The sequence below is a fragment of the Panthera onca genome, chromosome E3 (assembly GCF_046562875.1).
Source record: "Panthera onca isolate mPanOnc1 chromosome E3, mPanOnc1 haplotype 2, whole genome shotgun sequence".
Taxonomy (NCBI): Eukaryota; Metazoa; Chordata; class Mammalia; order Carnivora; family Felidae; genus Panthera; species Panthera onca.
Window position 1 is genome coordinate 32,294,227 of NC_138354.1, and position 12,217 is coordinate 32,306,443.

General features: G+C 48.5%; 1 long non-coding RNA gene across 1 annotated transcript in view; it reads left to right on the forward strand.

The window, feature by feature from the left end:
• The window catches only part of LOC132689078 (uncharacterized), a 36,050-nt gene that overhangs the window by 3,036 nt on the left and 20,797 nt on the right, over positions 1–12,217 (forward strand). Inside the window, exon 2 of the long non-coding RNA XR_009614843.3 lies at positions 7,711–7,889. This is a non-coding gene — a long non-coding RNA (uncharacterized LOC132689078). The remainder of the gene's footprint in view (positions 1–7,710; positions 7,890–12,217) is intronic.

The following is a 12,217-nucleotide window of genomic DNA, read 5'->3' on the forward strand; positions in this document are numbered from 1 at the left end:
AAAGGTGACCCATTGGTGAGGTCTGCAGGGTGGGGTTAGGTAGGGCACAGAGAAGCCGTCACGTAGCTCTGAATCACACAGCGATTGTCTGGTTCAAGGGGAAGAAGCTTCACCTCCTGTTATGCAGCTGTAACATCCCTTGAAGGCTGGCTCAGCCCCTTGTCACCCGGAGAGAGCAGACCCTGGGCTCAGAATCTTGCTCTGTCTACACCCTTGACCTGGAACTTACTAGCGTGTCGTTCTCTGCCTATGTATGTTTGCAGTTACTTTCTCTTTGTGGCACAGGTATTGCTTTGCCATTGATGATAGTGATATACCCATTGCTTATTACATCACCCTAATATTTAGTGGGGTGGGAAGAGTGAGTCACCTTGAAGCAGAATGTAACGGAAGATAAGTATAGAGGTGACACGGGAACAGGGAAGCAAGGGGATGGTGGCAGATGGTTGGATGAGGTGGGGAACCTGTCCAGCCGGCCAGAACTCAGGTTAGGAACCCCAGGTGCACAGAATTGCGGGCACATCATAATCTGGATCATGGTGTATTCTCTTTGGTCCTTGCAGGACCTGCTCTCGTTTTCTTGAATATTTTTTAAGGGTTTGTTTATTTTTGAGAGAGAGAAAGAGAGTGCACGAGCAGGGAGGGGCAGAGAGACGGGGAAACAGAATCCGAAGCAGGCTGCAGGCTCCGAGCTGTCAGCACAGAGCCCGACGCGGGGCTGAACCCACAAACCGTGAGATCACAACCTGAGCTGAAGTTGGATGCTTAACCGACTGAGCTACCCAAACCCCCTTAAAAATTGCCATAATTATTTTAGTCACATACTACGCCCATCCATCAATTAGGACCCTAACAATGGCCAACATCTAATCCCGAGGCAGCCCTCCCATCCCTGCCTTGTATCCTGTCTGTCTCTCAGCCTGCTTTCCCTTTTGATTGGTTTTATCATACCCACATCCTAAAAAATATACAGGCACACGGTGGAGATATTGTCGATTTTTTCCAGACCAACGGAGTAAAGCAAATACCGCAATAAAGCGAGTCAGATGCATTTTTTTTGGCTTCCCAGGGCATGTAAGAGTTATGTCTACACCATACTGGAGCCTATTAAGTGCGCAATAATATTAGGTCTAAAAAAACGATGCACATGCCTTTAGCAATTCTAAAAACACACTAGCCATCGTCTGAGCTTTCAGTGCGTCATAACCTTTCTGCTGGTGGAGGGTCTTGCCTCGATGGTGATGGCTGGTGGCTGCTGAAGGTGGGGGTGGTGGCTCTGGTGGTTTCTTAAAATGAGACAACAATGAAGTTTGCCGCATCGATGGCTTTCCTTTCCAGAACAATTTCTCTGTAGCACGTGACGCTCCTCGCGAGCGTGTCACCCACAGTGTAGAGCTTCTGTCCAAACTGGAGCCAGTCCTCCAAACCCCGCTGCTCCTTCCTCCGCTCGGTCTCTGGAATATTCTCGATCCCTTGTTGCCGTTTCAACCACCTGCACGGCATCTTCACCAGGAGTAGATTCCATCTCAAGGAACCACTTTCTTTGCTCCTTCATAGGAAGCAGATCCTCATCCGTTAAAGTTTTACCATGACACTGCCGCAGTTCAAATAGAACAATAATGAAAAGGTGCGGAACATTTTGCAAGAATTACCAGAATGTGACACAGAGACACAGAGCGAGCAGATGCTTTTGGGGAAAAAGTCACCCATAGACTTGCTCAGCCCAGGGTTGCCACGAACTTTCAGTTTGTAAAAAAAAACCACAGTGTCCGTGATGCACAGTGAAGCGAAGCGTGACAAAACAAGTTCTCCCTGTGTTTTTAATTTTAGTTTCTTCTCGCTCACTTTATTAGAAGAGTATATTAGCTTCTCGGGGCCGCTGGGACGCATAACCACAAACCTGGCGGCTTAAGACCATAGAAATTTATTCTCTCTCAGTCCAGGAGGCCAGAGATCTGATATCAAGGTGTCGGCAGGGCTGTGCTCCCTCTGAAGGTTCCAGGGAAGGATCTGTTGTTCCCTGTCGCTCCTGGTGGCTGGTGGCCAGGCTTGGCGGTCCTTGGCCTGTGGACGCGTCACCCCAGTGTCTGCCACCGTTGTCCCAAGTGATCTCCCCTGTGTGTCATTGTCTCTCCCTCCCACCCCCCTACATTATTGAAGAGTAATCGACAAATATAACTATATATTTAAAGGGTACAGGGATGCCTGGGTGGCTCAGTCGGTTGAGCGTCCGACTTCGGTTCAGGTCATGATCTCTCATTTCGTGAGTTCAAACCCCGCACTCGTGAGCGTCCAAGCTCAGTTCAGAGCCTGAGCTTGCTTTGGATTCTGTGTCACCCTCTGTCTTTGCTCCTCCCCCACTCTCTCAAAAATAAGTAAACATTAAAAAAAATTTTTTAAGTATACAATATGATGATTTGATACACATATACATTATGTACCAAGATAATTATATCGTGATGCTGAACATCCTTCTCAACCATGGATATACATGGTATATCAAGGTAATCGACACACCCGTCCCCTCACATGCTTGCCTCTGTGTGTGTGTGTGTGTGTGTGTGTGTGTGCGTGCACGTGTGTGTCCCACACCTGCTTCATCCATGCATCCGTTGATGGACATTAAAGGTTGTCTCCATGTCTTGGATCTTGTGAATATCGCTGCAGAGACATAAGGGTACAGGTGTTTCTTCAAGATCTTGATTTCCTTTCCTTCAGATCTATACCCAGAAGTGGGATTGCTGGATCGTAGGGTAGTTCTACTTTTGATATTTTGAGGAGCGTCCATACTGTTTTCCCTCCTGGCTGCACCAGTTTCCATTCTCACCCGCAGTGCACCAAGGCTCCCCTTCCCCACTTCCTCCCCAACACTTATCTCTTGTCTTTGTGATGACAGCCATGCTAACGGATATGAGGCGGTATCACCTTGTGGTTTGGATTTGCGTTTCCCTGGTGGTGAGTGATGTTGGGCACCTTTTCATCTACCTGTTGGCCATTCATGTATCTTCTTCGGGAAGATGTCTGTTCAGGTCCTTAGCCCATTTTTTCATCGGATTGTTTGCTGTTTTGGCTATTGAGTTGTATGAGCTCTTTATATATTTGGGATCCCATTCCGTAGATTGCCTTTTCACTTCATGGATGGTTTCCTTTGCTTCTCACAAGCTCTTTGGTTTTATATAGTCCCACTTGTTTGTTTTAGCTTTTGTTGCCTGTGCTTTTTGTATCTTATATAAGAAATCATTGCCAAGACTAACATCAATGTTTTCTTCTGGAAGTTTTATGATTTGAGGTCTTACATGTAAGTCTTTGATCCATTTTGAGTTAATTGTTATGAGTGGTATGAGACAGGGGTCTGGTTTCATACTTTTGCATGTGGATATCCAGTTTTCCCAATACCACTTATTGAAGAGACTTATTTTTCACCTCTGTGTGTTCTTGGTACCCTTGTCAAAAAAATTAGTCGACCACGCATGGGTGAGGCCCATTCTCACCCAGTATGACCTCATCTAAACTTAATTAATCACATCTGCAAAGACCCTGTTTCCAAATAAGTTCATATTTACAGGTTCCAAGGATTAGGACTTGAGTATGTTTTGGAGGAGGGGGAACACAATTCAATCCACAGCAAAGGGCATCCAGGCCACCAAAAAATGGTATCAGGGCATATGAATCTTCTGGGACTTAGTTTCTTCATGTAATAGTATGTAGCTAGGATTGACCCATAATAGTTCACTTGTTTTAGCTGTTCTGTCCCAGTCCACCAGGTCAGTGGACCCCTGATCCATCACCTCTCCTGCGGATGGCCTTTTGGGCCGTGTCCCATTTGGGCTGTGTCCCACTTGGTTTTTGTTTAAATTTTTTTTTTATGTTTATTTATTTTTGAGAGACAGGGGGAGACAGCACCAGCGGGGGGAGGGGCAGAGAGAGAGGGAGACAGAATCCGAAGCAGGCTCTGGGCTCCGAGCTGTCAACACAGAGCCCGACGTGGGGCTCAAGCCCACGAGCCGTGAGATCATGCCCTGAGTCAAAGTTGGACACCTAACTGACTGAGCCACCCAGGCGTCCCTAAAGTGGTTGTACTAATTACATTCCTACCCTCAGCATGTGCCACCCATGTCCTTTCTGACACTTGGTATTTTTAGATTTGAAAATGTTTGCCAATTGAGTATAAAATTATTTCTGGTTGAGATCTTGATCTGTATTTCCTTGATCACTAATGATACGAAGCATCCTTCTCAACCCTACGGACTAAAACATCTTCACAGATACTTTCTACTAAGGTTCTGCAGCTTTGTCTTAGACATTTGAGTTCATAATCTATCATCCTTCCCAACTCTGAGTTCTAAAGGAGATTTACCTATAATTCCTATTAAAGACTTTTAAGTGTTTTTTGTTGATCGTTGGCATTTAAGTCTTCAATCTAGAGTTGAGCTTTGTATAGATGGTACGAGGTAGGGATCGGTCGTATAATCTCAGGGGCTTTTGTAGGGTAGCAGGTGTATTTGGGGAACAGTGGGACAGGACATTCAACTGGAACTCTGGAGTGTACTGGAAATTGCTCACCGGATTTTCTCAAATTCTGCTTTTTCAAATTCTGCTTCTCGCATGGACTGGCGCCTGTGAAATCTTAAGCTTCATGTCTGTGAGCCTCAGTTTCCTCATCTGTACAACAGTGGATACTGCCCTGGGTGTGGAGATTAAATGAGTTAAAATATGCAGAATGCTCCCCACGTTGCCTGGTACACAGCATAAGAACACTGACTAGCATTTATTGAGCACTTACTGTGTGCCAGGTCACTTGCCAAGTACTTGATATGTGCTATTAAGTCAGTGGGCCCCTGGCAACTCCACGAAATAGATGTTATTCCCTACCGTTTACAGATGAGGAAACTGAGTCTCAGTGGGGGTGAGTAAATCCTCTGAGGGCACACAGCTAGCATGCAGTAGAGGACTCGGACCCTGGCAGTCTGGCTGTAGACCCCTCATCCATCACCACCACCCATCAAAGCCATTTCCCTTCCTTTCCTCCGTAGTCCAGAGTCCAGCCCCTGGGCCTGGGGAGCGGAATGGCTGCCTCTCCAGGAGGAAGCATCTGAAGGTTGAAATGGAGGGGCGGTAGGCAGTGAGGTTGACCCCCCTCCCCCGATTCCCCTGGGGCCCCTGCCTTTGACTCTGAACTCATGAGAGGCTGTTGGGGAAGTCCATCCAGCCTCTCCCTCCACAGGCCATAGACCAGGTGAATCACCGGCCATAATGTTCCCCCAGGGTCATCCATTATTCACAGCTGCCAATCTGGGCCTGGGGTGGCTTTGGGGTCAGGCAGGAATTACTCCCAAGGCCCGGCTCCCCGAGGCTTTTATCCACAGCTGAGCCTGAGCACACAGCCCCCTTGTCTACATCAGAGGGCTGGGGGCTTCCCACCGAGAGAACACGGAGACTCCAGCACGTGCTGTAGGCCTGTGGCCGCCAGTAGACAAGGGGCTCAGAGCTGCCTTTGAACCCAGCTTTGTCACTTTCCAGTTACTGATCGCTGGAGGTGCTGTTACTACATTTGCTCCTCCAGGGACGGTGTCCCAGCCCCGTTTAGGGTATAAAGGCGGAGTGACCCCTCAGGGAGTTGCAGCCTCCTGCAGGAGACAGACCCCTGATGTGCTGCATGCAAAAAAGGGCTTCTAATCAGCCAACACGTCCCCCCGAAGAAGCTGGTTCAAGGGGATGATTCATGAAACGGCTGTTTATTGAACACCTGCTATGTGCCCCATAAGCTTCTGTGGTGACCACCAGTCCTGTCCCCACCTCCGTGGCCCTTACAGTCCAGTGCCCCAGGAAACGCGGGGCCCTGCTAGGGGGAGACCTCCCAGGGTCAGTCTGCGGCCACGCTGGGACATGGGCTGGGGGCAGAGGGCTCCCAGGTCTGCACATGTGTGGGATAGGGACTCATGAACACCCATCCCTGAAACTACAAAGCCCATGTCCCCCACACCTGCCTGTTGGAAGACTCTGCCTGAGGGGCCGGAGTAAGAGTGGAGTCCCCCAGAACCACTCAGACCTGAGATTGTCTTTTGGCGTGTATGAGTTTATCGTTGCACAACAAACTCCCCAACCCTTAGCAGGCATGTTTTTTCTTGGAGGTTCTATGGGTCAGGTATTCCCGAGTGGCTCAACTGGTTGGTTCCGGCTCAGAGTCCCTCATGAGGCTGCGGACGAGAGGCCATCCAGAGCTGCAGTCACATGAAGGCTTCACGGTCGGAGAACCCACCTCCACGCGGCTCCCACTCACCTGGCTGTAGGCAGGAGGCCTCCGTTCTTTCACGGCGAGGGCTTCTCCAATGGGCTTCTTGAGTGGCCTTGCAATATGGCGGCCGGCTTCCCCAGCCTGAGTGATTCCAGGTAGGGAGCAAGAATGCTCGTCACGGAAGTCACCCCCCATCACTCCTACCATATTCTGTTCCCTAGAAGTGGTCACTAAGTCCAGCTCACAGCTCCACTTTTTGAGGGAAGGGGTGTCAAGGAATTTACTTGAAAATCCCCCATGGAATATACTTGAAAATCCCCACACTGGGTGACCTTGGGGAAGTCCCTTCTGTGTCAGCCTCATTCTTGTCATCTGTGGGACGGGGGTAATGAGCCATCACACCTGCCTCGCAATTGCCCTGGTGACAGTGAGACAAGAAGATACAAGTGCAGGGCTTGTCATGTGAGAGACACCCCAATAAACCCCAGTCATTGATAGCACTGTGAGTATTTAAAGGGACTTAGCCAGGGTTAGCCCCCATTCTCTTTGCCCAGTGGGTCTCAACCCTGCCTGGCTGCACAGGAGGATCACACACAGAGCTTTAAAAATAGAAACACCCATTTGGGCACCTGGGTGGCTCAGTCAGTTGAGCGTCCGACTTCGGCTCAGGTCATGATCTCAGGTCCGTGAGTTCGAGCCCCGCATCGGGCTCTGTGCTGACAGCTCAGAGCCTGGAGCCTGCTTCAGATTCTGTGTCTCCCCCTCTCTCTACCCCTCCCCTGCTCACGCTCTGTGTCTCTCTGTCTCCCGATAATAAATAAATGTTAAAAAGAAATAGAAACCCATCTCTGAAACTCCCACCCCATTTTCTGATTCAGTAGGTCTTGAATGGGGCCTCTAAGTCCCCATCTTTTTTAAAGCATGCCAAGTAATTCTTATTCGCCACCAGGGCTGAAATCAGTGGCCTGACCTGGGAATTCTTAAGTCACCCACCAACAGATAAAATGTAAGGAAGAAATTAAAACTGAAGGAAGGGAGGTCCCTGTAATTCACAGTACTTCTCAAAGCATGGTCCTCTGCGTCACCTGGGAACTTGTTAGAAATGCACATTCCGGGGCTCCTTGGGAGGCTCAGTCGGTTAAGCGTCTGACTCTTGATTTCAGCTCCGGTCATGATCTCATGGTTCATGTGTGCTAACAGCACAGAGCCTGCTTGGGATTCTCTCTCCCTCTCTCTCCCTCCCTCTCTCAATAGATAGATAGATAGATAGATAGATAGATAGATAGATAGAAAAAAAAAAGAAATCCACATTCTTGGGACCCACCCAAGCCTACTGAGTCAGGAGCCCCATCAAGCTGTGTTTCAGCAGCTTCTCTAGGTGCACAAGCCAGAGACCCACGACTCACTGCTCTCCCTCTCTCTCTCTCTCTCTCTCTCTCTCTCTCTCTCCCCTTTGCTCCCTTTGGTGAAACAAGTTGCCACGTTGGAGGGGACCAAACGGCAAGGAACCGAATGCTGCCAACATCTAGTGAGTGAGCTCAGACGCAAATTCTTCCCCAGCCAGCCTGCGAATGAGACCACAGCCCAGGCCGAGAGCCTGTGAGAGACCCTGAGCTGGAGGAGGCCACGCCCAGACTCCTGCCCCACAACAACCGTGAGGTAACTTTTGCTGTTTTAACCCACTAAGCTATGTGGCCATTTGTTGTGCAGCAGATAGATAACTGATAGGAGGGTGGATACTGACAGGACCGAAGGAACTGCAGGAGTAATCTAGAAGCTGTGTTAAAGGAGATTTGAGAAAAGTTCAAGGCGTAGACCTTGTTTGGATCCCGATTGGGACACACTCATTTGAACAACACATTGTGGTTTTTTCATTGATATTCAGGGAAATTACCGCAGGGATCCTGGATGATATTAGGGTATAATTGTTCACTTTTTTTTGGTATAATAATACCACGGTTGGAGATAAGCTTTCAGATAATCAGGTGGAGGGGTGCCTGGGTGGCTCAGTCGGTTAAGTGCCCGTCTCTCGGTTTCAGCTCAGGTCGTGATCTTACGGTTTTGAGTTCAAGCCCCATGTCGGGCTCCGTGCTGACAGGGCGGAGCCTGCTTGGGATCCTCTCTCTCTCCCTCTCTCTCTGTGCTCCTGTTCTGCTCGCACGCTCTCAAAATAAATAAATAAACGTCAACAACTAAAATCATCAGGTGGAGGGATGCCTGGTTGGCTCTGTCCGAAGAGCGTACAACTCAGGATCTTGGGGGCGAGAGTTTGAGCCCCACCTGGGGTGTAGAGATTACTTACATAAATACAAAACTTAAAAAAAATCAGGTGGAGAGGGGGTGTATATGTCAAACAAAATGATTGGCCACGAGTTGACGGTTGTTGAGGGTAAGTGTGGTGTTTAGAGGCTCCCTTTCTATTTTCTATGCCTTTGCCAATGTTTGAAATTTTCCATAATAAGAATTTTTTTTTATTTTTTAACGGTGTGAGCCAAATGTGCCCATTTTACAGATGGACAAAGCAAACCCCAGAAGCAGACAGGAGGATTGGAGGGAGTTTGGGATGGGTGGTACTTAGGTCATTGACCCTGAGGGCTATACCTGGGCCCCACCTGTGTTTTGTTCATCCTGGGGAAGGGGCTTGTGCACGGACTCTGGGGTCTGCTTCCCCGCCTGACGCTGGGTGTGGGGAGGGATGCCCCTGCCCTCTGAATCACAACTTTCCCGCACTCCATCCGAAGCACCTGCTGGCTGGCTATTATGTCTATACCCATGAGGGGCATCTTTTAAGTGCATGAGTGTTAATGTCACTTATGTTCTAATATATTAAGTCATCGCAAGGAGTATATTATCATGTTTTAATTTAGATCTTTTTTTTTTAACAAGATACTTAACCAAAGGGACGAGCCAGGCTCCCTCCCTTCTGTCCCCCAGTCATTTCCCAAAGCCAGCGATCTCATTCATTCATCCATCAGATGTTTGTTGAGTACCTACTATGTTCCAGACACCATGCTAGGTTGTGAGGTCCAATAGGAATGTGATCACGAGCCTCAAATGAGAGCCGCAGGTGAAATTTTAACTTTTCAAGGAGGTGCATTTGAAAAAAAAAAGTAGAAAGAAACCGGTGAAATTAATTTTTATAATATGTTTCTTTAGTTTACTATATCCAAACCCAGGATGTGGAACCAATTTAAGAATTATTAATGAGATAGCTTACATTGTTTTTTCATCCCGGGCTAGCCTGCTGGGGCTGCATAACAAAGTCCCACAGGCTGGGTGGTTTACACACCTGAAATGTACTTGCTCACAGCTCTGGAGGCGGGAAGTTCAAGACCAAGCGCAGGAAGAACTGGTTTCTCCTGAGGCTTCTCTCCTTGGCTTGTAGATGGTCTGCTTCTGGCCGAGTCCTTACGTTGTGTTGTCTCTGTGCCTGTGTCCCTGTTTTCTAATCTCCTCCTATAAGGACGCCAGTCACATCATATTAGGGCCCCTCTTAACTGCCTCATTTTACCTTCATCACCTCTTTAAAGGCCCTGTCTCCACATAGAGTCACATTCAGGTGCGCCTGGGTGGCTCAGTCGGTTAAGTGCCTGACTTTGGCTCAGGTCGTGATCTCACAGTTCGTGAGTTCAAGCCCCGCGTCGGGCTCTGTGCTGACAGCTCTGAGCCTGGAGCCTGCTTCGGATTCTGTGTCTCCCTCTCTCTCCGCCCCTCTCCCGCTTGTGCTTGCGCTCTCTCTCTCTCTCTCTCTGTCAAAGATAAATAAACATTAAAAAAATTCAAATACAGTCACTTTCTGACCAAGTGAGCATTAGGGCTTGAGCATATGAGTTTTGGAGGGAGACACAGTTGAGTCATAGCACACACGGAGCCTTCAAAACCCAGTGTGTATTTGACTCATGTCACATCTCTGTCCCAAGCAGCCCCATTGCAAGTGCTCAGTCGTCACCTGTGCCTGCTGGTTACCCCCTGGGACAGCGCCATTCTGGCTCAGGGGTCACAGTGGCCAACACGGTGGACAAACACCCCTGCCCTCATGGGGCTTCTTCTCTGGAAGAGACAGACGACAAATAAGGAGGTAAAGTGTATAGTATGTCATGTGCGTTCTAGGGAGAGGGACAAGAGAGAGAAAAGCGTGAGGGGTGGGGGTCCAGGGGTACATTATATGTCCCCTGTGCACCCTTCCAGACATATCCTGATGGATGGGTGGATGGACAGATTAGACATGTCCCCATTCTTTTGGTATATGTATTTTACGTTTATTTATTTTGAGAGAGACAGAGAGAGAACACGAGTTGGGGATGGGCAGCTAAAGAGGGAGAGAGAGAATGCAAAGCAGGCCCCATGCTGTCGGCACAGAGCCCTATGTGGGGCTCGAACTCACATACAGAATGATCATGACCTGAGCCGAACCAAGAGGCAGATCCTTAACCAGCTGAGCCGCCCGGGCTCCCCTGCTCCTTTTTATTTATTTATCTTTTTGAGACATAATCAGCATATTAATTTCAGGTGTACAACATAATAATTCGATATTTGCATACATTGCAAAAAGATCACCACAGTAAGTGGCCTTAATGTCGGTCACCGCACAGAGTTACAGAGGTGCTTTTCTTGTGATGAGAACGTTTAAGATCTACTCTCTCAGCAACTTTCACGTACACAATACAGTATTATTAACTGTCGTCGCCATGCTGTATGCGACAGCCCCAGGACTTACTTCTCTTGTAACCGGGAATTTGAACCTTTTGACCGCCTTCACCGCGTCCACCCCCGGCCCCATCCCTGGCCCTGGTGCCTGACCACCAGCAACCTGTTCTGTTTCCATGATGCGGCTTTTTCAGATTCCGCGTGTAAATGAGATCACACAACATTTAACTTTCTGTCTGACTGATTGCGCTTCGCGGGAAGCCCTCAAAGTTCCATCCACGCTGTTGAAAATGGCAGCATTTCCTTCTTTCTTTATGGCCGGGTGGGATTCCGCTGTATACGTATCCACCACATTTTCTTTACCCATTCATCCATCGATGGACACGTAGGTCGTTTCCATGTCTTGGCTGTTGGAAATAGCGCTGCAGTGAATCCGTATCTTTTAGCGACGGTGATGTCATTTCCTGGATCTATACCCAGAAGTGGAATTACTGATCACATGGCAGTTCTATTTTTATTTATTTGCTTTTTGAGAACTGCACCAATTTGCGTTCCCACCAGCAGCGCGCAAGGGTTCCTTCCCTTTTCTCCGCATCTTCGCCGACACCGGTTTCCTCTTTGGTTTGTTTTTTGGTTTTTAATTTTTTTTATTCGTTTTTTTTTTATTTTTGAGAGGCAGAGAGAGACAGAGCGCGTGTGGGGGAGGGGCAGAGAGAGAGGGGAGACCCAGAGTCCGAAGCAGGCTCCAGGCTCTGAGCCGTCAGCCCAGAGCCCGACGTGGGGCTCGAACTCACGGACCGCGAGATCGTGACCTGAGCCGAAGTCGGACGCTTAACCAACTGAGCCACCCAGGTGCCCCGCCCCTGCCCATTTTTAAATGAGATGTTTGTTTTCTGCTCTTGAGTTGCATGAATGAGATATCCCCATTTTTAAAAATACAGATGGTGATCTTCTATACATGCTGTTCTTTGCGCTTCTTACTTGAAAATATATCTTAGAACTCACTTCCCATCATCACACATGGATAGGCCTTATTCTGTTTGATTTCTTGATTTTAAAGAATAATTTGGAACATATGAAAACATGGTGCTGCCGAGCTAGAGAAACGGAACCTGCCGTTGGTTGAGCGCCGACCCCCCCGATCGCCGGCCCACTCATCCGATCGTCCTCACAACCCCGCAGTGTGGGTGCTGTTCCCAAAAAACAGTTCAGGTTCATGAGCAGCTTTTATAAACAGGTGGAAAATAAGAACTACTAACTTCAGGGAAATTTCAAGTCCCAGATGGCAATATTACTAGATGGTAGGGTCCGAGAGACCTCCCTGCCAAAGTTACC